The 27,727-nt window shown below is 45.6% G+C and overlaps 1 long non-coding RNA gene across 3 annotated transcripts in view; it reads left to right on the top strand.

Moving 5' to 3' along the window:
- LOC123947918 overlaps window positions 1-20,097 on the top strand; it is a 32,459-nt gene extending 12,362 nt beyond the window's left edge. For 2 of the 3 annotated variants that reach the window (XR_006819884.1, XR_006819886.1), the window contains 3 exons: window positions 9,364-9,617; window positions 10,896-10,956; window positions 18,397-20,097. This is a non-coding gene — a long non-coding RNA (uncharacterized LOC123947918). Of the gene's footprint in view, window positions 1-321; window positions 1,747-9,363; window positions 9,618-10,895; window positions 10,957-18,396 lie in introns of those variants that run through there. The other variant, XR_006819885.1, reaches the window with a different exon arrangement.
- Window positions 20,098-27,727: the final 7,630 nt, after the last annotated feature.

Below are 27,727 nucleotides of genomic sequence, written 5' to 3'. Positions count from 1 at the left end.
ACGTGATTAAGACGGTGATGTAACTGCTAAAATGGAAGCAATTCCATAAAGGGAAGCTGGATCCAGACCAAAGCAGGCGACGGTTCCCGTAGTTTCTGAGCTCACTCAGGTCACATCTGGGGTATAATGTTCATTTGGGGTTTTATTAACAGCCATACCCTTCTACATAGCGTTTTCCCAGGCATCATCTCATTACACTGTCCTAATGAGGTTTATATCCTTATATCCTGGCAAAGGCAAACCAGTGTGCTCAGGGTCACCTGGCTAGCCAGTGGCAGAGCCCAGGCTTCTGACCCCTCATCCACACTCTTTCCACTGCAGGCCAGAGCCTTTTTGCAGACGAGAGACCCACTGTGCGGCATCTAAAAGCAGGACCAGCGTGACGCTTGTCAAGGACTGTCAACAGTGGACACACTCAGATGGGCACCTTGCTATCAGACAGCCCGACGGCAATGTCTCTGGAATCACCTTTCTTAACTCAGGAGGGCTTTGACAGGCCAGCTCACACCCGCAGGTGCGGGGACCCTGGCCTGTTTCAGAACTGGTACCAGACAGACCTCGAACGTCACCTCACCTGTGAGTGAGCCCAGGAGAGGACAAATCTCCATCCTTAGTTCACCGGGTCCTGCAGAAAGGATTTGCGAGCCAGCCTGCACAGGAGGAAGAGGAAAGGGAAAAGAGGTGACACCTGTCAGATGCCTATTAAATGTCGGGCTCAAGACGTTTCACATATATTTGTTTCCTGTTGTTTACATGGTGCCTGTTTCTACAGCCTCACCGCTCACCCTGGTCACCGTTTGACTCCTCCACCTCCTGCTGCTGGGTGTCATAATAATCCCTCACATTCATCTGGTCTCACCCAGTGGGTATCCTCTTTCCCAAGAAAGCCCATGAAGAAAGAAAGAAAGAACGAAAAACCCCGCACGCTCTTGCTTAAATATGGAATCTAAAGAAGTCAAATGTATAGAAGCTGTGTTGGAGAACCATAGTTCACCGGCACGGGGAGATGGGGGAAATGTTGGTCAAAGAGCACAAAGTTGCAGTGGTGAAGGATGAACTGTCTCTAGATCCCTAATGTGCAGCTGGAAATACGCTAAGAGAGTGGAATGCAGGTGCTCTTATCACTAAAAGGTAACTATATGAAGATGTGTATTAGTTTGACTACTAATCATTTTACTCTATTTTGGGATATCAAATCATCATTTTTATTAAAAACAAAACAAAGAGATGGGTAAAGCAGAGATTACTCGCTTGTTTCACAATTATGCTCAAGAACGCCCGTCTTTTCTTTTTCTGTCCATCTGTCCATTCATCCATCCTTTCATTCATTCTTTAACAAATATTTGTTAACTTACTCCTCTGACTTAGGAGCTGTGAAATACATCAGGGAAGCAAAGATTTCTGGGAAACTCTTGGGAGAGGTACAAACTTATACAAGAAAACGGGGAATAAAATTTGGGGCTTATAAATAGGGAGACCATGCTTTCACCTGAGAGGATGGTGGGATGTCATTGCAGACTGTGACCAGCAGGTGGCACTCTGCGTCCCAGGAGGCCCCTGAAGCTCTTTTCTGCCTTCACGCTTTCATTTTATATTCATTACTGTACTTAAAATCAAATTCTAAGTCATATCATTGAAAGACTGTGTTCAATTTGATTTTAATTCCATTTATTTGATGTTAATTGTTCCATGCTCTTCTAAAAATGTTCAAATTAAATCTAGTTGTGTCAGGGCCTTCTGGGTAAGTGAAAGACTTGTCCAGAAATTTAGACTCCTAAATAAATTAGCATCTCTAGTGATTGGTAGTAGATCCTGAAGTCCTTTCGTAAGAAATGCTCATCAAAAGTTAATGCTGCTGGGAAAATATCTGGAAGGATACACTTTAAGATGTTGCTTGTGCAGTCTCCCACTGGTACTTACAGACTTTTTTTTTTTTTAGATTTGTCCATACTCAATTCATTTTTTAATAGTGAGCAGTATTATTATTACTTTTTTAGTTTTTCATGGACACATAACATACAAATGGAAAAGTGTGCAAATCTCAACCAAATAGTTTGGATTTATGTATTTATACATGTGTGTAACCTTCACCAAGATTACGATCCGCATTACCAAAACCCCCAATCGTCCCCTCAGGTCTCTTCTTAGTCACCCTCGATCCCCCCGGGAATCATTACTCCGTCCCCACAGGTTGGTTTTGCCTATTTTGCGACTTCATTTTTTGGAGTTAGAGAGGATCTCTTCTTTATTTGGACTCCTGTTCAATATCATTTATTTAAGTCGATGTGTATAAATACCCCCAAACTCACTGATTGGGTTGTTGTGTGTAGCAGAAACCCGTTCTTTTTCACTGAGGTGTAGTATTCCATCGTGTGAATGTATTACAGGTATGTTTCTATAATCAGGAAAGATTCACTAAAAATAATCAAATATAGACATGAAAACTGCTTTTTTTTGCTGGAGGTGAAGGAGGTATTTCAACTTCAAGCTGATCTTCAGAGTACGTGAATTTGGAGAGCAGGAGCTGGCTTTGCCCCAGAAACACAGGGTCTTTGAGAAAATGAGGAGTCAGCCAATTTCAGACAGGCTGGTGGTGACTCTCCTACTGGTGGTGTGCCCCAGGGACAAGCTTTTTAAGTCAGCACGCTCTCACGGAGCCCCAGTCTCCTTGTCTATAAATGTGCAGCATTACCAGACTGAGAAGAAAAAAGAAAGAAAAAAACTCAGAGCATCTAGTTAAATTTAAGTTTCAGATAACAATGAATAATTTCTCAATATAAATATGTCCCGAGTATTGCATGGGACACACGGATCCTGAAGAATTGCTCATTGTTTATTTGCAATTCAAATATAACTGTGTTTTAATTGGCCACCCTAGAAAGAGTTGTAATAATAATCCCTACTTACAAGATAACACAGTTCATCGTAGGCAGAAGAGCACATACAAATGGAAGAGACCAGAAAGAGCCAGAAAGGCAGAGAGGAACCCCTAGGTTTGGCACTGGATCTATAAGCCCCCAGCAGGGTGGGAGCTGGCCTCTCTCTCCTACCGCCAGCCCCCCAGGGCCCAGCTTGATGCCTGACTCAGAGAAGGAGACACATAAACATTATCTGGGGAATTGCTGACTGGATTTGATTTCCAGCTCCTGCGCGTACTTGATTTTGACCTGAGGTAAGCTATCTTTTACCATTCTGTGGTTCTGTGCTCTTATTGCATTCATTCAACAAATCCTTCAGGGAGCCTGATTCTGCCAGGTACCAGGGAGAAAGTGGATGAACTGAGAGGTTTGTGCCCTTCTGGACTTGGTCTTATAAAAAGGGAAGAGAAGAACTGGTAAACAGACAAAGAGACAACTTTCAATGGTGATAGAGTGAAACAGGGCATGGCGAGCGGAAGGGTCAGAGGAGCTATCGGGATGAGGTGGTCAGGGAGGGCCATTCTGAGGAAGTGATGCTGAGTAGAGACCCCAAGGCTGATGAGGAGTCAGCCTGTTGAGGAACCCAGGGAAGGGGTGTCCTGGCCAGAGGAAAAAGTAGGTTTTCTCATCTGAAGACAAGGTGGGGGTGGAGGAGGGGGTCAGAAAACTAATCCCCACCTCCCTGAACTTTAAGGGGTCAAATCAATGGAAAGTTGATTTGTGAAATTATCAAGTTCCCTACAGGTGAAAGAGATTATGAACTTTTCTCATGGAGCCTCAGTGTCAGTCCCCAGACCACCTAGAAAGTCAGGAATACCCAACTCTTTGGGGGATAGTGCAGAGCTATTCTAGAGTCTGGTCTGGACTGAAGTGTTTCTACCAGGCTGTGTGAGACAAGTACAAATGCTGCAAGTGTTTGAAAATTCTGGTATTGGCATGATACCTAAGCACATCTGGTATTTTATAATTTTTTTCCCATTTCATTTTTCTGTTATCACCCAACTGGCCCTTCCGCACCAGGTAGCTTGAGAAGCATTGGCATAGAAGCTATAGAATCAGAAAAATCTGGGATTTAATGAGACTCAATCTCTTTCTACCTGGTTGACCTTAATTACATTGTAAACTCTCCCTGTGTCTTGGTGCCTTCATCAGTAAAATGAGCATAACCCATCTTCTTTATCCATTCATCTGTCGAGGACATCTGGGTTCTTTCCGTAGTTCAGCTATTGTGGACATTGCTGCTATAAACATTGGGGTGCATGTGCACCTTCCAATCACTATGTTTGTATCCTTTGGATAAAGGCCCAGTAGTGTAATTTCTGGGTTGTAGGGTAGCTCTATTTTCAACTTGTTGAGGAAGCTCCATACTGTTTTCCAGAGTGGTTGCACCAGCTTGCATTCCCACCAACAGTGTAGGAGGGTTCCCCTTTCTCTGCATCCTTGCCAACATCTGTCATTTCCTGACTTGTTAATTTTAGCCATTCTGACAGGTGTGAGGTGGTGTCTCACTGTGGATTTGTATTTCCCTAATGCTGAGTGATGTTGAGCATTTTTTCATGTGTCGGTTAGCTATCTGTATGTCTTCTTTGGAGCAATGTCTGTTCATGTCTTCTGCTCATTTCTTGTCTGGATTTTTTGTATCTTGGGTGTTGAGTTTGGTAAGTTCTTCATAGATTTTGGATACTAGCCCTTTATCTGATACGTCATTTGTGAATATCTTCTCCCATTCTGTAGGTTGCCTTTTAGTTATGTTCATTGTTTGCTGTGCAAAAGCTTTTTATCCTGATAAAGTCCCAATAGTTCATTTTTGCTTTTGTTTCCCTTGCCTTTGGAGATGTGTCTAACAAGAAGCTGCTGCAGCTGAGGTCAAAGAGGTTGCTTTACTCAGCCATCAAAAAGAATGAAACCTTGCCATTTGCTATGATGTGGATGGAACTAGAGGGTACTAGGCTAAGTGAAATAAGTCATTTAGAGAAAAACAAATACCACATGATTTCACTCGTGGAATTTAAGAAACAAAACAGATGAACATAGTGGAAGGGAAGGAAAAATAAAATAAGATAAAAACAGAGAGGGAGGCAAATCATAAGACTGTTAACTCTAGGAAACAAACTGAGGGTTGCTGGAGGGGAGATGGGAGGGGGATGGGGTAACTGGGTGACGGGCATTAAGGGGGGCACTTGATATAATGAGCACTGGGTGTTTTATGCAGCTGATGAATCACTAAATCCTACCGGTAAAATTAGTAATACGTGATATGTTAACTAAATTGAATTTCAATGAAATTTTTTTAAAAAATGGGGTACCTGTGTGGTGCAGTTGGCTATCATGTCTATTCCTAGTGAGGTGGAACAAGGTAATGCCCTGCCTTGTTGTTTTAGTTACACCATGAACAGTATCCTTTTGCAGTCTACTTAGGGCTCTGTGTTTTGCATTTTTGTGCTTTTTGTTGGTGATTTTCCTGCTTAAAATGTGTCTTCAGTAAGTGGTGCTGGGAAAACTGGACAGCCACATGCAAAAGAATGAAACTAGACCACTTTCTTACACCATACACAAGAATGAACTCAAAATGGATAAAGACCTGAATGTAAGACCTGAATCCATTAAACTCTTAGAAGAAAACACAGGTGGTAAGCTCATTGACATTGGTCTTGGTGAAGATTTTTAAATCTAACACTAAAAGCAAAAGCAACAGATGTATACATAAATCAGTGGGACTTCATCATACTGAAAAGCTTCTACACAGCAAAGGAAAGCATCAACGAAGTGCGAAAGCAGCCTCCTGAATGGGAGAATGTATTTGCAAATCATATATCTGATAAAGGGGTAATATCCAAAATAAAAAGAATTCCAACTCAAAAGCAAAAAACAAACATAGAAACAAAAAACCACCACACAATCTCATTAAACAATGGACAGAGGATCTGAATACACATCTTTCTAAAAAAGACCTACAGATGGCCAACAGGTACAGGAAAAGATGATCAATACCACCCATCATCAGGGAAACACAAATCAAAACCAAAGTCAGACACCACTGCACACCCGCCATAATGGGTAGAATCAAAAAGACGAGAAATGACAAGTGTTGGCGAGGCTGTGGAGGAAGGGTAGCCCTCCTGTGCTCTTGGTGGGAATGTAAACTGTAGCAACTGCCATGGAAAACAGTATGGAAGTTCTTCAAGATAAAAATAGATCTACCCTATGGTGCAGAAATTCCACTTCTAGGTATTTATTCAAAGAAAATGAGAACAACTTAAGATATATGTAACCCAGTGTTTATTGCAACAGTATTTACAATAGCCAAGATATGGAAACAAGCTGTCTATCGATAGACAAATGGATAAAGAAATTGTGTATATATAAATGGAATATTATCCCGCCATAAAAAGAATGAAATCCTGCTAGGGGCTACAACGTGGATGGAGCTCAAGGACACTACGCCATGTGGGTAAGTCAGACAGAGGGAGACAAATGCCATATGATCCCTTAGATATGGAATCAGGGAAAAAACAAAAACAAAAACAAAAAACAACAACCCCAAACCAAACTCACAGACTCAGAACAGAGTGGTGGTTGCTAGAGTCTGGGGGTGGGAGGAATGGGTGAAGGGTGTCAAAGACTGAAAGAAAAAGAATTTTATCTGTTTTATGTGCTATAATTAGAGAACAGAGAATACCTTCTATTGAAATAGCAGTTCTTCAAAAAGATGCAAATATTAAAAATTGATTTCTCAACCATCAGTCTTCTCTCACTAATCTTCCTTTGTGATTTCTGAATTATATTTCTAAGGGATGAATATGATCACGTAATCGACTCAGTTTAAAATCATTTATTTCTAGTAGTTTTAAAGATGAGGGGTTCAGTTGAGCCAGTGAATCTGATGGACTAACCTCAGCAGCTTCATTCCCCCTTACTTCCCTTACCTTGTGCTTCCCACAAACCCAGGAGTCTTGGAGGGGGTAACACCTGGAGAGTGCCCATAGTTTATATCTCCATTATATGAAAGCTTTTTGAGGATAGGCCTTAAGAAAGCCTAGCATTAGGTGAGAACAAGAGTAGCTACATGACTAATACAAAAAGTTGAAGCATTTCTCTGCCATTTTCCTAAGTTTTTTGTTTTGTTTTGTTTTCTAAAATGTTTAAAATTAGAGTTAACAAGAGAAATAGTTTTCAAATAGAAAGCACAATAGTTTTTATTTTAAAACTACCTTCACGGTGAATATAGTGAGGAATACATATCTTATATTTGAAAGGGGCTAAGAGGGTAGATCTTAAAAGTTCTCATCATGAGAATAAAAACTGTAACTGTGTAGTGATGGAGGTTACTTTGACTTAGCCTTCTGCAGTGTATACAATGGCGATCATTTTGTAATATATATAAATTTTGAAATGTGTACGCCTGAAACTAATACCATGTTATTTGCCAATTATATTTCAATGAAATTTTGTTTAAAGTTTTAGAGAAAAAGGAGAAGCCCCTGCCCACCCCCCATCCCCCCAATCTTCCACTGATCTCAGTCGAAGTGAGTAGTCCTGAAAATGTCTTCCTGTGAGCAGAGGAGAAGCAAGCAACGCAGCAACAACACAACATGTCTTCCAACCACAGCGCATAAGTGCTGGCTGGTGTTTCGAAGCACAAGAAGGCCGTGATGTGCTTTATGGAGAAAATGCCTGTGTTCAATAGGCTTTGTTCAGGCCTGGGCTACAGTGCTGTTGGCTATGAGTTCCAGAGTTAGATGGTCGACATGCAGTATACTGAGTAAGGTGTCTCTAAATAGAAACATGTAAAATGAGGTATGTACTCATTGGTGGACCAAACTGCTTGGATGAGAGGCTCACAGTAGTCTAACCTTGTCCTTCCCCCAGGAACAGTGGCTCAGTATTTGCTAATTCAGAGTTTGTGGTGACTTTATGAAATGTAATTTCCCAGAGAAGTACAACCTATGTGCACTGTTACTAGCAGGGTATGAGAGACCATGTGTTACTCCACATCTGGCAGCATTAGATTTGATCACTTAAAAACACCTTTTCTGGGGCACCTGGGTGGCTCCGTTGGTTAAGCAGCTGCCTTCGGCCCAGGTCGTGATCTGGGGGCCTGGGATCGAGTCCCACATCAGGGTCCCTGCTGCATGGGGAGTGCCTGCTTCTCCCTCTGCCTCTGCCCACCCGACCCCCCCCCCCCCCCCGCCTTGTGCTCATTCTCTCTCTCTACAAAGAAATAAAATCTAAGAAAAATGGAAAAATAGAAAAATCTTTTCTAATTTGATGGATGAAAAGAGTACCTAATTCTAATGTGGTTTCTTAGTTTGTTTGTTTTTGTTTTTACTCCTGGTGAGGCTGAAGTTTTCTCCTGACTTGTTGACATCTCTTGGTCACTGTCACATTTCAGTACAAATCTCCTCGTGTCCTTTGTGAGAGGAAGGAAAGATGGACGTGCCTCCTGGTCATCCCAATGGCGGGAAGCCAGCACCAGGGCTGCACATGGCAAATCATTTTATCACAACGTTTTCTTCAGGTCTAGGGAAACCACCACTGTCCCGGTCCCTGGCACTCACACACTTCCCTGGGTAACCGCCAACTCTTTGTGACACCCGTGTTTCTGCTTCAGGTGGTTGAGCGGAGCCTTCCAGTCAGACTGCCTTGGTTCGTCAGGAAATATCACCAACCCACTGGTTGGGTGACCGTAGGCTGGTTTCTTAACCTGTGCGCCGCTGCCGCCTCCTCTGTAATGACGGAGATCGTAATAATATTTAACCTCATCGATCTCACATGTGGATAAAATGAGTTCAGACAGGAAAATCACTTAGAATAAAGCTCAGTGCTCTGTAATGACGCCATACATGTTGGCTGCGGTTGCTAAGTATCAGGAACCATGTAGAGTATATAATCCTCGTCCCAGGGAAACTTACTGAGGAGACAAGCTGTGGACCCACAAAATGATTAAAACTCTTTACCTGTGGGTACGCATGGCTTTGGAGAAAGCACTGAACGAGCAGTTAGGTGTTAAAATCTTGGGCCTGAAATGGGGTCACTTAGGCCAAGTCACAAACCCACTACTTAATACCTAACCTAATTGTAGTTAACAATCTCCCCCCTGGAATGTAGTTTTAGCTGGTCAGTCAGGAATTTTCTGATGAGCCTCCATGAGGTAATCTGTCCCAGTGGGCCCTCTCCATCCTCCAAAAGAAGATGAGGTCATCCTCCTAATAAGAACCCCAAGGGAAGCTGAACTTGCCTGAAAAGATCTTTGCTTTTCTTTTGTAACTCCTTGCTCTGCCCTTATTCCTATTTAAAAAAAAAAAAAAGTCTCCCTTTGTCTTCAGCTCCTCTGGAGCTCCCTCCTTCTTGCTAGATGGGAAGATGCTACCTGCTTTGCGAACGGCTTAATAAAGCCAATTAAATCTTCAGATTTATCCAGTTGAATTTTTGTTCTTTCACACAGGAATTTTAGTTTGGCTTCCCACTTGCTGATTTCTTGGGCTTAAATCTCGTTATCCCGGGGAAGCCCGGTGCCCTCACCTGCTGAAAATACAGGCAAACGCCTGCCATCTCCCGGCGACTTCACCCCGGCCACGTGAGTTCACAACACTCATGGGACCTGCTTTACAGATGTGGAAACTGCAGCTTCCAGAAGAAGAGCTCGGGTCTCCCAGAGCGGGGCTCCTCCTCCTGCATCACCGTGGTCCCTGGGATAAGGTGAGCAAGTGGTTTCCAGGGCCGTCCAGCCCCTGCCAGCTAGAGGTGCGCGGCCCCCTGAAAGGAAGTGGCGTGGGCCGGGGGACCTCATTCCCTCAGTAGGTGCATCTTGGCGGTAAGTGAGATACCTCCATCCAGATGCTGCCGCCCGAGGCTTCACCTCTTCCGAGCATCACCCCTCCTTTAGAGTCCGCAGCGCAGGTGACTTCAGCCCTCCGTCCTTGCTGCACAGGCTTGTGTTCTCGCTGGAGGCTCTTGCCTGCCTTTGTGAACAGCGCCGGGGGCTTCCTTCTCCCTTGCTCTGTGCTCCTTTCGCCGGCATTTTTCCTTCTCCCGAGGGCACCGCAGGGAGGCAGGCTTCCTGGGGACTTGGGCTGCCTACTGAGCAATTGGGCCACCCAACGACGGCTGACGGGGGCGGGGTGGGGGGAGCGCTCTGGGCGCCTCTCCCCTCAAAGAATGAAGTTCCTTCCTTCCCCTTCCCTCTGATCCCTGCAAGCCAAGCTCGCGGGGTAACATGTCCTTGTTTCATGATCTGCACTTTTGGGCAAGGTGGGCGTTAGTTTGCTGTTGGCACTTGTGGACCAAATGCCCTGATGACCTTTCTGGCTCAGTTTTAGGTGATAAATAAATGGGGCATTCAAGTCTAGACTCCACTTTCCCTCCAAGACCTGGCTGTTCCCTTGTTGGGAGGCCGCCAGTCCTCAGCCCGCAGAACCAGAAGTGAACTTCTTGGGGCTTATGTTGCTGCCATTCCAAGCGGTACCTCCATGAGAACGGCCGCCTTAGCTCTGTGGCTGTCACCTTGGCCCACCCAGGGCTTTGGCTTGTCAGGGGAGGCAGGATGATTAGGGACCAGCAATCGTTCTTTTGCTCACTGGTTAATGCTCTTGCCCCCGGCTGGTGCCACCCTCCTCCGCCTGTCTATTTCCAGGCAAATTTCATGCAGAAATGGAGTTTGTGTGTAGGTGGGTGGTGTGGGGTCCCTGAACCTTCCGAAAAATGTATAGCCACTTTGAAGGCCACAGCTATTGCCACCTGTTCCTTGTCGGGTAACTCCCTCCTTTGCAAATTGGCTGCCCACCCGTGGAGTGTTTGAGTAACTGCCTATCCTGAGCCTGCCCCAGCTTTTCTCCTCCACCCTCAGTGGAAAATGGTCTTCTCTCTCCTTTTTAACTCTGTTCCTCTTAACGTCCCCTTGGAAAATGCTTTGCTCTTTGATTAGAATACCTCCTACGTATTATTCACTTAACAAAAAATGTGCCACTCATTGTCTAGGTGCTGGGGATGCAGCAGTGAACAAGACCAGCTCCCGGCCTTCATGGTGCTGAGGATCGAGGTAGTGGGGTGTGTGTGTGTGTGTGTGTGTGTCTACGCTTGTGCAGAAATAAACACATCCATGAAAACAAATACAAATCAGAATGTAGTAATGTCATGCAGCTGGTGACTTTCTATTCATCTTTCAAGGTCCAGACCAGGGGCCACCTTATCCAGGAGCACTGGCCCACACTGCTGCTTTAATCCTTTGTTCTTGTCTTCTTCCTGTGTTCTGTGCTCTGGACCCTAGCTCTTGACATGCAACATTGTAATGTATTTCTCTGCAAGCTTGTTTCTCACCTGACTATGGGCTTCTTGAGGTCAGGGACTAAGTCCTACCTCTATTTTCCCCCGCATTCTGGAGAGGGCATGGCACAGGAGTTTAATACATGTTTGTTGAATGAATGCTTGAGTGAATGAATGGATAAAGCCATGGGGGTTGCTCCATCTGTCTGGGTAAGCAGCTGGGCCAGCTTATTCTCTTAGTGGGGAGAGCCAAATCTGATGGCGTCTATCAGATGGCTTCTGACTCACAAACGTACTGGAAGAGCACAGTGTGATGAAGGTCATTTGCCCAGCCAGACCCCGTTACGAAAGGCCAGGGAACCCACATGCAACAGACTCAAAACCCAAATGAGGGCAACAAGCCCTCCTGCTTGGAACCTAAACCTAACCCAAGTATGTGCCATCTCTTGGAATTTCCAACTGAACTAAATTTGTTCCCTCCTGTCCAAGCCAAATTTTACTTGGTAAACTAGATTCAATGGGAATCAAACTTCATTTCGTTCTAGAACAAAAGAAGGAGTTTGAAAATGGTTTCAACCCTGAAAGTGGTTAAGACTCCATTTCATTAGCATCCTGCTCTCCGAGTCTAGTTGTCTTATGGGTTAAATGATGCCTCATTTGACAAATTCCTATAGCCACAGAGGTGGGGAGGACTGTACCTTCATTTTCAGAGGACACATCTCAAACCTACAGCCCCTGCCCCGACACTAGGTTTGCTGTGAGCAGGTGACGGTGGCTAACACCTCGTCATGTCATACTCCCACATCCACACTGGGTTTCCTTGCTTGTACCACACATTCAGAGGCACCTCTCATTCTGTCCCCACATGGCCCCTGGAGCTGGGCAGACCCCCAGATATTATCCCTGTTTTGAAGATGAAGAGGTGGGACCCAAGGTAGGTAAATGACTAGCCCAAGTACACACTCCCACTTGCCAGGGTGCTGGAGAGAGGACTCAAACTTTAGTGGGGGTGGCGGTGGTTCCAAGTTCATTTCTCTTCTCTCTGTGACTCAGCTATGCCCTGGAGTGATAGCAAGCTGGGCACTGTGAGTATTTGCAGGACTGGGCTCTCCTAAGCGATCCTTCTTCTCTAAGTGAAGTTGTACTCTGAGTTAAAGAAAAGTATTCAAGGTGAGGGGAGGCATTTTGTCCTGGACTGTCAATTCCCTGCTTTTCCCTTCCATGGTCCGTGTAGACAAACACTTGGTTTTATAAAGAGCCTGGTGCCGGGGCAGGGGGTGAGCGGTGGGAGACATGCTGGTCTGGAAAGTGCTGGAGCAGCAGAGGTGTGATTAACACCTGTTACCCTGCAAATCCCCCTCAGGAAGGGGCCTGGGCAGCAAGGCTTCCCCCTTCCTCCCTGTCCCCCACCCCCCGCAGTTGTTGCTGATGTTCCCCAGGAGGCCCCACTGGACCCAGGGCAATGGAAAATCATCTATTTACTCCGGCAGGAGGTGGAACATGCCTCCAGTGGGTTGTCTTTGGAAAAAGCAAAGGACCAAGGGAGCCTCAGCTGGGGGCATCATTAGCTCCTGTGTGGACGTTTTACCCACAAGGGAGGAGGTGGTGAGTCATGGGAGCCCCAGGCTGGCAGGAGTCGAATCCTCTGGAAGTCTTTGAGGTGTGCAAGGAGTGGCAATCCTGGGGAAGGGTGGGGTCAGAGAGCCATGAGGCTTTCCTCCCCTGGAAGCCTGCAGGTGCCTGGAAGTGACAGAAAGTCACAGTGTAAGCAGACTGGAAAAGCCCTCAGCGTGTCCTCTCCAGGTGTCCCCAAGTGTCCCCTGGTGGTCTGAGAGCTGATCTGAGGAGTCTCGTGGAGAAATACTGAGTTCGCAATGGAGTAGTCATGCATTTTTAACAGGTCTCTTCTATTTATGACAAGTCACATACTTCTTCACTTGATGGACGTGATTGCAAGTCTTTAAAAAAAAAAGAAACAGACATTAAAAAGTCGATTGGTTGAAAGAAAGGTATTAAGAGCAGCAAGTAGCATACTACAAGCGTTAAGAGAATGAGCTCCGAAGCCGTATTGCCCAAGCGGCGTTCCCAGCCCCACGTTTAGGAGCTGTGATGAGACGGGCAAACACTTTGCTATGCTCTGTGTCCTTTTCTGTAAAACAGCAGCCACCTCAGAAGGGTATCTAGACCATTAAATGAGTGAATACATATAAAGCTCTTACAGCATTTCCCAGCACATAGTAAGCATGGTCTAAGTCACCGTTCATAAAAGTGTGTGGATTGGAGGTGGCAGGGGGACAGTGGGACAGAAGTGACAAGGAGTGTTGCAGGACAACTGAAGTTTGTGAGCAATTTTGGTTGCTGTAGCCCTTTCCGTGACAGATGGGACACCGGGCGGCCCAGAGAGCAGAAGGGATGTGTCCAAAGTTATAAACGGACCTGGCATGTTGGAGTCAGGACAGAATCCCCCGTCTCCGCCGGGCTGCAGGGTGGCCGCTTCTCTGGAAAAAGGCTGTTTGCCCCGAGGACCGCTCCACAAAGTGGAGCATGGTTTTTTTTTTTTTTTTTAAGATTTTATTTATTTGACAGAGAGAGATCACAAGTAGGCAGAGAGGCAGGCACAGAGAGAGAGAGAGAGGGAAGCAGGCTCCCCGCCGAGGAGAGAGCCCAAATGCGGGACTCGATCCCAGGACCCTGAGACCATGACCTGAGCTGAAGGCAGCGGCTTAACCCACTGAGCCACCCAGGTGCCCCGGAGCATGGTTTTGAGAGAGGTAACGTAGGCATTTCCTCAGAGGAACCCCCCGCCCTGAACCCTTGGACGGATGTAGTCCCTTGTAGCTCCCGGCACGCTGGTAGACTGACCACAACTTGGCCTAAGCTCCCCTCAGGCCAGGGCCAGGCCTGCCTAGCTCACTGTGGGGCCTCGGGGCCTAGCTTGGAGCGTGGCCCTGAACACATGTTTGGTGACTGCCTGCCTGACCGCCAGACTGAGTGAACGAGCAAACCAAGGATCTCCCATCATCCCCGACAGGAGTGTGATCCACGGCCCTCTTGACTTGTGCGTGTGTGAGTGTCTGTAGGGGCGGCTGTAGAGGGAGGCATCCGGAAGGGATCCTGGCCCAGCACTGGGTGTGTCAGACGTGAAGCCATGCCCTGCCTGTGCCAAATGTGTTTTCTGGGCCCTTCACGAGCTCAAGAGTCACTATTTCCTAGAAAGCTGAGCAACAGTGAAATGTATTATTTGAAGGAGGGAATGGAGATGAGATGGCTTTGGGGCCCAGGCCCCAGGGAAGAAAGGGAGGATGGTGTTTGAAAGCCATTTAGCCATGAGGGTCCGAGCCTATAGGCAGGCTCAGGGTTTAATGCTGATAATCGGCTTGCAGGCACAGCTGACAGGGGTACATTGCTCAACAGTTTACGTGAAGAACTGGGTCCTCGCCACCACAGGAGGTTAGCAGAGCAGTTATTACAATTGTCATTTAAAGACAAAGACCAGAGAGGTTAGGTAACTTGTACAAGATCACACAGCTACTAAATGGCAAAGCTGGACTGGACCCAACACCTCTGATCCCATGTCTGGTACGGTCTATCGAAGCAGGCTAATCTTCTGGTAGTGTTCATCTGGGCCACCAACCCTGGGCATGTCATGATTCTCAGCACATGGCGGCCATCCCCACCTTCAGGATTGTTTGTTGATGAGCCAGGGACCAACCTGAGAGTGGGGATGAGAGATGACAAAAGAGATCTGGCATGGGGGCTGGTAGTAATAAGAGGGGCATCAGGTGGGGCTGGAGGGTATAGGAGGACTGAAAGGCTTGAAGGAATTCTCTGAAGGCAGGTACCCTTTTTAATGACTATGCAGTTAGCCAGGCCAGGCCTCAGCTTGGGCCTCCCCTTACTTTCCATTTATCAGAAAATTTCTTAGTAGTTTCTTAAATGCTTAGAGTAAATCCAGAGTACTCACAACTGTCTTTAAGTGCTACGTGATGTCACTGCCCCTTATCCTCTCTTCTCTCAGTCTATAACCCTTCCAGTCCTTATTGTATTAACCTTCTTGGCCATTTCTAAAACATCCCAGTTTTAGGCCTCAGGGCCTTTGCACTTGCTGTTCCCTCTGCCCCAGAGGCCTTTCTCCTGATGTTATGCAGTCCACCTCAAATGTCACCTCCTCAAAGATGCCCTTTCTGCCCCCTTATCCCATTGTCCTGCTTTATTTTTCTTTGTAACATTGATCACTCTCTGGAATTCTATCTCATATATTTGCATCCGTTTGCCAAAAATTAAGCCTCACAGGGGCAGGGACTTTTGCCTGTTTGTTCATTGCTGTCTGCTCAGCACCCTGCACAATGACTGGCATATACTAGGTACAAGTTCAACTCATTTCTTGAAGGAATTAATACATTTTGAAGCTCTGGCCTCTCCATGGCTTCAGGTGCGCCACGTTCCAGGAACACCAGTCTGGGCCTAGCTCGCCGGTACCTACAAGGCAGTAGGGCTTATACCTTATGAGGTTCACTGGTCCCTGGGAGAGAGGAGACATGTTTGGCAAGTGGCAGCCTCAGCCCCAGAAACCTCCGCCGGGACCATGGTGTGTCAGTCTGGGAAGCAGCAGTGGGGGCAGGGGCCGAAGCTCCCTGAGGCTGGATGTGGACCCAACAGCCAGAGCAGGCACGGGAGGGCAGGGCTGGGGAAGATCAGGACTGAGAGAGGCTGGGGTCAAGGTCAGGACAGCAGGGGTTGGAGAGCAGGTCTTGTGTGTAAGTCAGGAGAAGCAGTTGTGAGAAGACAACGGAGAAGGCAGCACAGCAGCTGTGTCTGGAAGGATCATGGGGAGCTTGCTCATGCGTCTCCTAGTACCTGTTGATTCCTTAGGGCTTCCCAGCTGGCCTGGCTGGGCCCGGAAGGTTCCATTGCTTTTTTTTTTTTTTTTACAGGAATAAGGACAACATAACAATATTGACATATGTAAAGAACCTTGATATCTATGATCTTGTAACAACTATGAATGTAGTTCAGTCATTCGTATGGTCAACAAGCACTATTTATCCCTTACTAAGAGCCGCGCATTGCCCCTGTTGCCTTGGTCATGTACAATCTCTACACTGATGGGGGTAACAGTTCTTCAACTAAACCCGTATTTGCTAAAGGACATCAGGGGCTTTATCATCAGTGCTAAGAAGAGTACTTGTCACATAGATGCCCAATTAATATTTTTGAATTGTTGGACTCCTATGTAGGTGAATCAATTTCTCCATTTAATAAATGAGGAAATAGCCCAGGACAATCAGGTATGGGACGCTCATCCCAGGATGGTCTCACTCTTGAGGTCAGAGGGCTCTGGCCTAAAGCAGAGGTTCTAAGACTTTGGGGTTTCACAGTCTGGTACATTTCTGAACTAAAAATGCCAAAACCCATTGGAGGGAAGAGGTCAAAAATTGCCAGATTTTCATTTTTCCAACAAAGAAGAAAGAGAAAGAGGTTACTGGTCATCCTTATTTCACAAAAGGACATTTTAAAAATATTCCAGTTGGGGAAGGGATGATTCCAGAATTTTGAAAAAAATTGGAAAAGCCGTCACATGGTGTCAGTTGTTCTCATTTCACTGAGGTTTGTTGAAAATGTCTCTGGTTAGCATTGAAGGGACAGGTCGGGGCTCCCTTGGGCATCTGGGAGGCTCTGGTCTGGAGGTTCCAGCCACTCAAGGCCCTGTTTCTCTCTCCAGGTCTTCTGTCTCCTCCTTTCTCACCTCTGAAATACAGACACATGGAGACACACTGCAAAGCTCCAAAGAGAAATGTACCATGTATCAGAAATGGCTCTCAGATGGATAAAAAGGCAATCTCTCCTCCAAGTACCGAATCCCTAACTCCGCCAAGGGTGGGGGATGGAGCATCTTTCCCACTTTCCTCCCCACTGACCTTCTTTATTATACTCTCAGTATTTGCTTATGATTCCTATTAATCACATGTAATAACCCTCCCAATTATTAAATTATAGAGACATGCATTCCCTCAGCCAAACAGAATAATTATTTACTAAAGTGAATTAACATATAGAAAAGCCTCAGTTCTATGGAGGCTGAAACTTAGCATAATGAATTTATCAGGCTTAAAAGAAGCCCAGACAGGCTTTTTTTCGGTGAAATAAATACACTGATTACAGCAAAGCTCATTCGTGCTGGCACCGTGCCATTTGCTATTTCTTTAATAAACACAGCTTGAGTTGTTTATCTGTTTTCAATATAATTTATTGAGGCTCCCCTTCTCAATTAACAGCCATAGTAGGGGTAAGGATGGGGGGCAGGGAGAACATGTTCTCACCAGCCTCCTCCTGCAGGTCTGGTCCCCCAAGTTCCCCATTTGGGGCCTCCTCTGTGATTTGATGGCCTGCCAATCACCAAGCCTGGTGCATGGATCTGCTCTGCATTGACACTACACTTGTCACTTGGAAAGGCATCTCCAGGACATCAGACTTAGCAGGGAGGGGAGTCAGTCAGGGGGAAACAATTATGCAAATGTAAATTCTCCAGAGCCCCTGCCACGACCTGGCAAGAGGATAAAGGTCTGCTTGCCATCCTACTCCCTGGAGGCAGTAGCCTTCTTGCCACATGTCTCCTGGAGGGATTCCTATGTTATTTACGCGTCTTCAAGATGGCCTTGTGGACACATGGTTTGGGAATAGGATCTCTGTGTAATTCGGCCTGAAAACCCCTCTTTATTCATGGGTCCTACTAAGCCACTCAGTCTTCTAAATCTAGTTTTTAATCGTGATTTGGGGACTGTGTCAAATGTTTACCGAGGGACATTTAGCTCATCCATCCACTCATTCATTCATCTATTCAATGAGCACGTATTCTACAGGGCAGCACCCAGAGCTCTTGGGACTTATGGTTCACCTTGTTCACTCCGTTAAAAATGTGTGTCGAACATCTACATCTCAGGCGCCGGCATAAGGAGGTGAAAAAGGCAGGCGAGGTTCCTGCTGTCATGGACCTTTGCGAGGGCTGGATGAAGGGGGATGGCAGCCGTGACTTTGGGAAGTCACAGCTCTGTATAAATCCCCACTCCTGAGTGTGGGCTGGACCCAGTGAGTCACTTCTAAGACAGGGAATATAGCCACAGTGATGGGGGGGGTCACTTCTGATTCTGTTACAAAGATCGTGACTTTCGTCTTGTTGGCTCTTTCTCTCTCTCCCCTCTCCCTCCCTCTGCTGAAGCAAGCAGCGGGGCTGTGAGACGCTCAATGGAGACACCTACCTGGCAAGGAACCAAGGGTGGCCTCTGACTGACGGTTCCTGAGAAACTGGGGCCTCAGTCCCCCGCCGGGAGGAACTGGATGCTGCCAATGACTATGTGAGTGAGCCAGTTTGCCGACCTGCCCGGCTTGACCTTGAGGGGCACGTGGCCTGTCCGACACCGTGACTGCAGCCTGTGAATCTCAAAGCCGGAGGCTCCAGCTGGCCCCAGTGGATTCCTGACCCGCAGAAACTGTGAAATAGTAAATGTTGTTTGCAAGCCACTGAACTCTGGGACAATTCGATATGTAGTCAATGATAGTAGTAGGTAGGGATGGGATGGTAAACTGTTAATACAGATGAATAGAATAGAATAGTGCAGAAAGAAAATATCGACTGGTGACAAGGTGGTGCTGAGCATGAATAAAGGGCCCCATACTAAAGAGTGACAGGCTGGCTTGGTGACAGTTGGTGTCTCAGGGTGGGCCGGACTCTAAAATTCCTTGGATCCAGTCTCCTGGTGAAGATTCAGCGTACTCTGCAGGTTTGTTCCAAGGGCATCCTGCCTTGCGTCAAATACCCCTGCTGACAGAAACGCCCATCTTCTCGATTACTCTAACCCATCTTTGGGTGCGAAAAGTATTTGCTGCTGAGTGAAAATCGGTAGCCCTGTGGTTTTATCTCCCTGCTCCTGTTCCTTTTGTGGCCACTTGCCCACTCTGGTGTTTTGAGCTCCTCTCCCAGACAACCGTCTAGCCCTTCCTTGCTGCTCTCTATTCCCTGAGCAACCTCTCCTCTCCTTCTAGACTCTTGGCTTCATTTGTTTCAATACCACTTCTAACCTTTGTGATTGGAGACTTTTGAACTCCCCTTCCTCTCTAATCCTTGGGTCTCTCTCCAGTCTCTGCTCTCGCTAGTGGTCTTGGTATTATTCCCATATTACAGAGGGTCTTTAAGTGACTTTGCCTGCATCCCTTAACTCGGACATGGCAGGGCTGGGATTTAAAAACGGGTCCGCCCGGCTCCGGAAACCCAAGCTCTGTTCAAGAAAACAAGATATTCCAGTCCCTATGACTGAGGAACAGTTTCACAAAATTTAGTGGCATAAGACAACCATCTCTTGGGCTCATGTATAAATGCAGAGAGGGCACAGAGGGCTTGCTTCCACTCTGCAGTGTCTAGAGTTTCAGCTGGAGGACTCGAAGCCTGGAGACCGTGCTCCTTGGAAGGCTCACTTGCCCCACTCTGCCCACTGAGGCTGACTTGAAGCTGGGGGCCTCAGTTCCTTTCCACGTGGACCTGCCCATGAGCTGTCTCTGTGTGGATGAATTTGGGCTTCCTCCCAATATGGTGGCCCCCACATTTAAGGGGCCAGAAAGGAGAGAGAGAACCAAGCAGACATCATACCTGCTTTTATGAGCTCTCCTCCGAAGGGAGCAATATCACTTCTGCTGGGTCCTACTTGTCAAGGCCATCACAGGGGACTGTGTGAACCCCTGCCAAGGGGAGATCGGCTCCCCATTTGGCTGGAGGGGTATCAAGGTTTGGAAAGGAAACATATGACTGGACACACTGCCCTGGCTGGCTACTTTTGGACAATGCAACCAGCCACATGATGGACCCCAAAGGAATACATCCAGGAGATGGGAGACTCACCATGGTGACTTTGTCCCAATCTTTGTAATGCTTGGAGACCCAACACATGGAGACACACATCATGTTTGTTGAATTGGATGAATAAATACAAAAAATCCAACTCAAGCTGTTTTGAGGGTTTTATTATTATTCTTCCAATTTCCCCTTTACTGTTTTATCTTTAATTTCTGCAGCCAAAATGTTCTACTTCATTGTTTTGCCTCAAGGTTTGTTTCTTCCATCAGAGGTTCTAGGATGCCATTGCATCACAGGCATCTGCTTCATACCTTGCGGGGATTTCTGGGGGAAAGCTCTTGAAAGCCTTGGAGGCATGTCATGGAACTTTCGGCAGAGCCTTCAACTCTTTGGACAACATCACCTTTCTGCTTTGCGCAGCCATGCTCAAAGCCTGGGGATTTTTTTTTCTCTTGAGCTTTCCACAAACTGTACAAGGAGGTGATGGGGACCTGAGACCCAAGTCTTGAGGCTTTTCTTGGGACATCTGAGGGCTGGTGGTATGTATGGCCTTATGTTTCTCTCGTTGCTGCCCCCGAGACTGCAGTGGTGGATCTGAGTGATGGACATCACAGCTGATTTTCTCCCAGGCAGGAATGGGTGTGTATTTTTGTGGGAAGAGGGCAGGAAAAGACCTGCTGCTTCCTCAACAGAGCACAGGGCGCAGGCTGGCGAGGACCAGAGGGGAGAAGGAGGTCGTCGTCCATGGTGACACTGAGTTTGTGCAGGCGGGTGGCAGCTGCTGGTTGGGGAAAAAGAGATCAGACAATCTGGAGCCCAGTGTTGCCTTAGAGCCGACACCTTCCCTGGGGGAATAAACAGAAGGCAATGGGCAGGCAGACAGTATCCCCTGCTCCTCGTCCCCAAAGAGGAAAAAGCCAGCAGGTATGGCCCAGCAAAGAAGCCCCAGGCTCCATCGGTGACCCCAGTTAACATCTGTGTGAGATGATTTCTTTCCCAGGGACCATTGCCTGTTAACTGAGGAGGCCCAGCACTGGCCGCCTTGGTGGTCATCCTTGGGGCGTCTGGCTGACAACAGGGGTCCAGACACCTGTGCGTCTTCTGTGTTGACGGAGCCTCCAGGCAGCCTTTAAATCATCCCAGGGTCACGTCCAGAGAGCTCTACGGTTGAGGGTAGAATGAGGAAATCTATGGTACTCTGTAAAAAGTAAAATTTCAAATTTTTTTTGAAATCACAAAGAGTATGCTCACAATAAAAGAATTTGAAAAATACAGATGGTTTAAAGAAGAGAGCAAATACTCAAAACAACAAAGCCTTTGTCATCCTTTCAGAAATTCTTTTCTGTACATATATACACACAGGTGGAAAATGTGTTGAAGTAAATAAATACAGTTTATACTTTACAAACTGGTAATCGGCTTCCTACACCTTCCTACCCTATAACCCCCACATCTCCATCCATCAGCGTTCTCTCTTGATACCCGCTTTGAAGAGTGATTATTCATTTTATGGGTGTAGCATGATCTATTTTACTAACTCCCATTTCAGGACATTTGGACAGTTTTCTTTTTTCTATTAGAATGAATAGCTTGATGGGCATTCCTACAACTAGATATCTTCATACTTCTCTTGTTATTTCTTTAGTATGTCTTCCAGAAAATATAATACATTTAGTTGAAGCTCTTTGAAAACAGCTTTTCAAAAAGCTGAAAAAAATGTCTCCTGAAAGTTTGCAATTTATATAACAGGGTTGGTGCTTGAGGGTGCTAATAATTCATCACTGACACTTAGTGTTTTCAGTGTGACAAACATTGCGAGGGTTTTTTTTTTAATTTTAAATTTTTTTATAAACATATAATGTATTATTAGCCCCAGGGGTACAGGTCTGTGAATCACCAGGTTTACACACTTCACAGCACTCACCATAGCACATACCCTCCCCAATGTCCATAACCCCACCGCCCTCTCCCTACCTCCCTCCCCCCAGCAACCCTCAGTTTGTTTTGTGAGATTAAGAGTCTCTTATGGTTTGTTTCCCTCCCGATCCCATCATGTTTCATTTATTCTTTTCCTACCGCCCAACCTCCTCACGTTGCATCTCCACTTCCTCATATCAGGGAGATCATATGATAACTGTCTTTCTCCGACTGACTTATTTCGCTAAGTGTAATACCCTCTAGTTCCATCCATGTCATCGCAAATGGCAGGATTTCATTTCTTTTGATGGCTGCATAGTATTCCATTGTATATATACACCACATCTTCTTTATCCATTCATCTGTTAATGGACATCTAGGTTCTTTCCATAGTTTGGCTATTGTGGACATTGCTGCTATAAACATTCGGGTGCACGTGCCCCTTCGGATCACTTCGTTTGTATCTTTAGGGTAAATACCCAGTAGTGCAATTGCTGGGTCATAGGGTAGCTCTATTTTCAACTTTTTGAGGAACCTCCATGCTGTTTTCCAGAGTGGTTGCACCAGCTTGCATTCCCACCAACAGTGTAGGAGGGTCCCCCTTTCTCTGCATCCTCGCCAGCATCTGTCATTTCCTGACTTGTTAATTTTAGCCATCCTCACTAGTGTGAAGTGATATCTCATTGTGGTTTTGATTTGTATATCCCTGATGCCGAGTGATGTTGAGCATTTTTTCATCTGTCTGTTGGCCATCTGGATGTCTTCTTTGCAGAAATGTCTGTTCATGTCCTCTGCCCATTTCTTGATTGGATTATTTGTTCTTTGGGTGTTGAGTTTGATAAGTTCTTTATAAATTTTGGATACTAGCCCTTTATCTGATGTGTTGTTTGCAAATATCTTCTCCCATTCTGTCAGTTGTCTTTTGGTTTTGTTAACTGTTTCCTTGGCTGTGCAAAAGCTTTTGATCTTGATGAAATCCCAGTTGTTCATATTTGCCCTTGCTTCCCTTGCCTTTGGTGATGTTCCTAGGAAGAAGTTGCTGTGGCTGAGGTCGAAGAGGTTGCTGCCTGCATTCTCCTCAAGGATATTGATGGATTCCTTTCTCACATTGAGGTCCTTCATCTATTTTGAGTCTATTTTCATGTGTGGTATAAGGAAATGGTCCAATTTCATTTTCTGCATGTGGCTGTCCAATTTTCCCAACACCATTTGTTGAAGAGGCTGTCTTTTTTCCATTGGACATTCTTTCCTGCTTTGTTGAAGATTAGTTGACCATAGAGTTGAGGGTCTATTTCTGGGCTCTCTATTCTGTTCCATTGATCTACGTGTCTGTTTTTGTGCCAGTACCATACTGTCTTGATGATGACAGCTTTGTGTGAGGGTTTTATAGACATCATCTCAGTTTCCCCACTACCTTCATGAGACAGTGTTGTTATCCCTACTTTACAGATGGGAGAACTGAAGCTCCATGGGACTAGGTAACTCGCTCAAGGTGATGCAGCAGGAAACAGCAGAGCTGGGATTCCAGCCCAACTCAGATTGACTCCAACCTCCTGCTCTTACTCTCATGCTGCCTTGCCTCTCACTTGCACATTCATGAAACTGCCATCTGAAGTGGTGCCTACTTTTTTTTTTCCTTACTACTAAGTGTTCCTGTTCCCCTTATGGCTGCTGCTTTCATGGGCCGAAGAGGCTCTGAGTCTCTCAGACCTGTTTTGATTAATTAGATTTTTGTTGCCAAGGAATTAATTTGCTCCCCCTGTGCCCCCTTCTTGCTCAAAAAGCACATGAGAAAATGATTTCAGCAGCGGGGATAATTACAGAAGATGTGGTGTTAACTCGGATGGAATGCAAATATTTTCAATTTTTAAAATTATTTCCCAGGACCGCCAGAGTGGAAGGAAGAGGGCGAAATGAGCCCCAGCAGACATTAGGAGAGAGCAGGCACCAAGAACTGGCCCCTCTGACCGTCTCCAGGAGAAGCCACCTCCGGGTTTGATCCCAGGTGGTAGTGGGAGGGTGGCAGCCCATGGGAATCACTGGGGACACTCACAGGTGAAAAAGGCACAGGTGAAGTCAAGGTCCTTGCTTTTCCTGGCACTTCCCTTGCCTGGTTGTCATAGTTTCTCTCTGATGTGTGTATGAATACTTCAGCCCCTCACAGGTTCAAGGGCTTAAACTCAGCAGGCTGAAGGAGATGCTTGCCAAGAGATAGGGAAGAGAGTGGCTCTGGGTGGGGCAGGGCGCAGGGTGGGTGTCACTGATCCCAGTGGTCCAGGTGGGCGTGGGTAGGACCCCACCCTTAAACCCCCTTCCCTGGACTTGTCTTATACTTTCTGCATTTACTCCTTCATTTTGCTTGAGCACTTCTTAGTAGCTTTATACAGAAGGATCCAAGAGGATAAATTGTCTTTATTTTTTCCAGCCTCAACATTCCATTGTTGTACTCTCTCGTAGTTATAGTTTGGGTATATAATTCCGGGCTGAGAGCTACAATCTTGAAGGCATTTCTTGTCCCACACTGCTACTCAAAGTGTGGTCCCTGGACTGGTGTCAGTCTGCAAACTGTTTGCCATTCATCTGTGATGAGCTAAGTATAGAAATTGAGAGTAAGCTTCTCAAAATTTAAACTAATTTAACCACAGCATTTCATGTCTCTTGAAGCTAATGATAAGTTTTACTTTTCAATATTTTTTCAAGACTGTATTTATTTGAGAGAGAGAGAGCACACAGGAGCAGAGGGGAAAGGCAGAGCAAGAGGGAGAAGCAGGCTCCTCGCTGAGCAGGGAACCCGATGCGGGGCTCCATCCCAGGGTCCCAGGATCATAACATGAGTCAAAGGCAGACACCTAATTGAGCCACACAGGCATCTCTGATGATAATGTTTTAATCTGGCTTTTAATTTGTAATTTTTTGTGTAGGAATTATTTCTACTCTGTTTTATGAAAGTAGCAGTCAGTGACAGATTGAAAACAAAGTAAAATCTCTGCCTAATACTTTGAGAAGCACTGTTCTAGCTTGCTGTATTGTTCTTGAGAAGTCCTTTGTCAGTCTGATCTCGGTCTGGTCTTGTCTTTCCTTTTTTTCTTTAATATTTATTAGAGAGAGAAAGCAAGAACAAGCAGGGGGAGCAGCAGGCAGTGGGGGGAACTTGCTCCCTGCAGAGCAAGGAGCCCAATGCAGGATGCAATCCCAAGACCCTGGGATCATGACCTAAGCCGAAGGCAGACACTCAATGGACTGAGCCACCAAGGTGTCCCATGACTTTGGTATTTTCTAAGTAGTGAGTTTTTCTCTCTGAAGCTTTTAGGGTTTCCTCCTTATCTCTAAGTTTCAGAATTTCACTTTGAGAAGTCTTAGTGACAGCCTCTTGTCACTCATTGTGCTGGGCCTGCTATGGGTCCTTTAACCTGGAGATTCATTCATTCATTCATTCATTCATTCATTCATTCATTCATATTAATTTCTTCCCCCTCTTTTTACTCTGTTCTCTTTTTCTGGAGTTCTTGTTAGAATATTGGGCCTCCTGCTTCATATGTTGAATTTTTTATTTGTCCCCCTATTTTCAGTCTGTTCTTTTTGTTTTACTTCTTATAAGGATCTTCAACTTTATCTTCCATTGCTTTCATTTATTTATTTAGGCGATAATTTATCATTTATGTATACTATAGATTTTATTTTTAAGTAATCTCTACCCGCAACATGAGACTCAACCCTACAACCCCGAGATCAAGAGTCACACACTCTACTGACTGGCCAGCACCCCTATACTGTCATTGTTTTAATTTCAAAAACTCACTCTTACTTTTCAGTTGCCACTTTTTCATAATATTCTCTTCTTGGTTGTTTTGCCTTTTTTTTTTTTTTTGTATGTAATAATCACTTACTTTGAGGATACTGACCAGATTTTTTTTTTTTTTTGCTAAGTCTTTGTTTCCTGCCTGAAATCTGTTTCCTTCAGTTTCCTTTTCTCTATTCATTGACCTCAGCCTCTCTTCACATTGTCGCAGATGTCGGCTGTCCATTCCTATCTAATTGTAAGACATTACAAAGCTGACGGATAGCTCTGTGCATGAGTATGGTTATGGGGTTTGTCAATTCGCAGACCTCATGTGGGCAATTGGGTGGGAGGCTGGCACTGGGGGAAACCCAGATAACAGACTGTGAAATTTTTTTCCTTGGGACTGTTTGGATTTCCCAGAGAAGAATTTCCTGATGTCTTCCTTGGGGGCAGACATATCCAGTGGGAAAGAAGGATGAGGCGTTTCAGAGTTCAGATACAGTAGGTCTGTAGTTCTGCACTGCCCCTGCCCTCTCCATGGCAGCTTCACTTCTTATTTTTAAAAAAGATTTTATTTATTTTTGTGAGAGAGAGAAAGAGAGCATGAGTGAGTGCAGGAGTGGGGAGTGGAGGGTCGGGGGTGGTGGGTGGGGGCAGAGGGGAAGCAGATTCCTTGCTGAGCAGGGAGCCCAATGTAGGCTCCATCCCAGGACCCTGGGATCATGACCTGAGCAGAAGGCAGACACTTAACCAACTGAGCCACCCAGGTGCCCCTCCATGCAGTTTTAATCAAGTCTAGAGCTTCTCTAGGGTTCTGTGAAGCAAACTGGGAATCTTTGCCCTTAGCTTCCTCTGCAAATTAATTTTTGTCTTTCTCTGCCCTGCTCCATCATTCAATACTCTTTCAATAACTTCTCCCCTTTCAAAAATTTAATGAAATCTCTCATCTGCTGAAGCCCCCTTTCCCATTCTCTTTGCCTGAAAGGGAGAGCAGATAAATATTTGTAATCAACAGATCATTTTTAACCAGAAGTCTACACTCTGTACTTTCAGAGTTAACTTGTACAAGGTTGAATATTTATTCATTTTTCATTAGATTTAACCCATTTTAGATTCCACTGTGTCGTATCTCCCATGTCTTCATCCAACTAATGGATAAGAAGGTTGCGTAAGCTAGGATCCAGAAGAAAGCCCAGTGGTATATTCCTAAGGACTCCACTGATGAGTTAGGCACTGTGTCTGTCTTGTTCATGCTACAGCCCACGTGTGAGAACTTAGTTGTTATATAATGAACATTGGTTGAATGTGACCATCACATCAAAGAAAAGAAATGAGGGTGATCCTGTGAGATTTGTTTCCAGGAATCCTCTCTGTGTAATGCTCACCACTTTCCTCTCACTCATGAAATGTTATTATTTAATTATCCCTTATAGGATTTTTGTAGGGAAGGATATCCAACTCATGGGTTGTGCTTTTGGAATATGCCTCTTTACTCCTTCTGAAAAGAACAATGCTGCCTTTTCTGGCTTTTCTCCTGGCCTTACAGATCCCGGTATCTTATAACCCTGGGTCAGGGCATGCCTCTCTACCCTGGGTTCACTGGTGTGGGCTTGGTGCCTCCAGATCATTTAAAATAGCTGAAGACCTGTCTTACTAGTTCTCTTTACCCTGTGTTCAAGTGCCTTCCGAAGCATGTATAGTCTATGCTTTCTAGTGTGAAGATTTTTGTCCTTGATAGAGCTAAAGGAGGTAAGTAGATTTTGCTTTTTTTTTCTCATCTGTGAGTGTGCCCTGCCTGACACACTCAGCAGTCACCTCCTTATTCTTCCTGGTCTGAACACTGATTTTAAGAAAAGGGGAAGCTAAGAAGTCACTTGATCAGGCGCCTAAAATCTTACTACTGCATGATATTTACTTTGCTTTGATCAGTCTTTTACTGGTGCCAAGGAAAATAGGTGTGTTTTCCTTGGTAGGGGAGCCTGCTTGTACTAGTTTTAGAATACC

This window comes from Meles meles, chromosome 8 (genome assembly GCF_922984935.1).
Source record: "Meles meles chromosome 8, mMelMel3.1 paternal haplotype, whole genome shotgun sequence".
Classification (NCBI taxonomy): Eukaryota; Metazoa; Chordata; class Mammalia; order Carnivora; family Mustelidae; genus Meles; species Meles meles.
The sequence above is the reverse complement of the archived record's forward strand: the minus strand, read 5'-3'. Positions and strand labels throughout refer to the sequence as shown.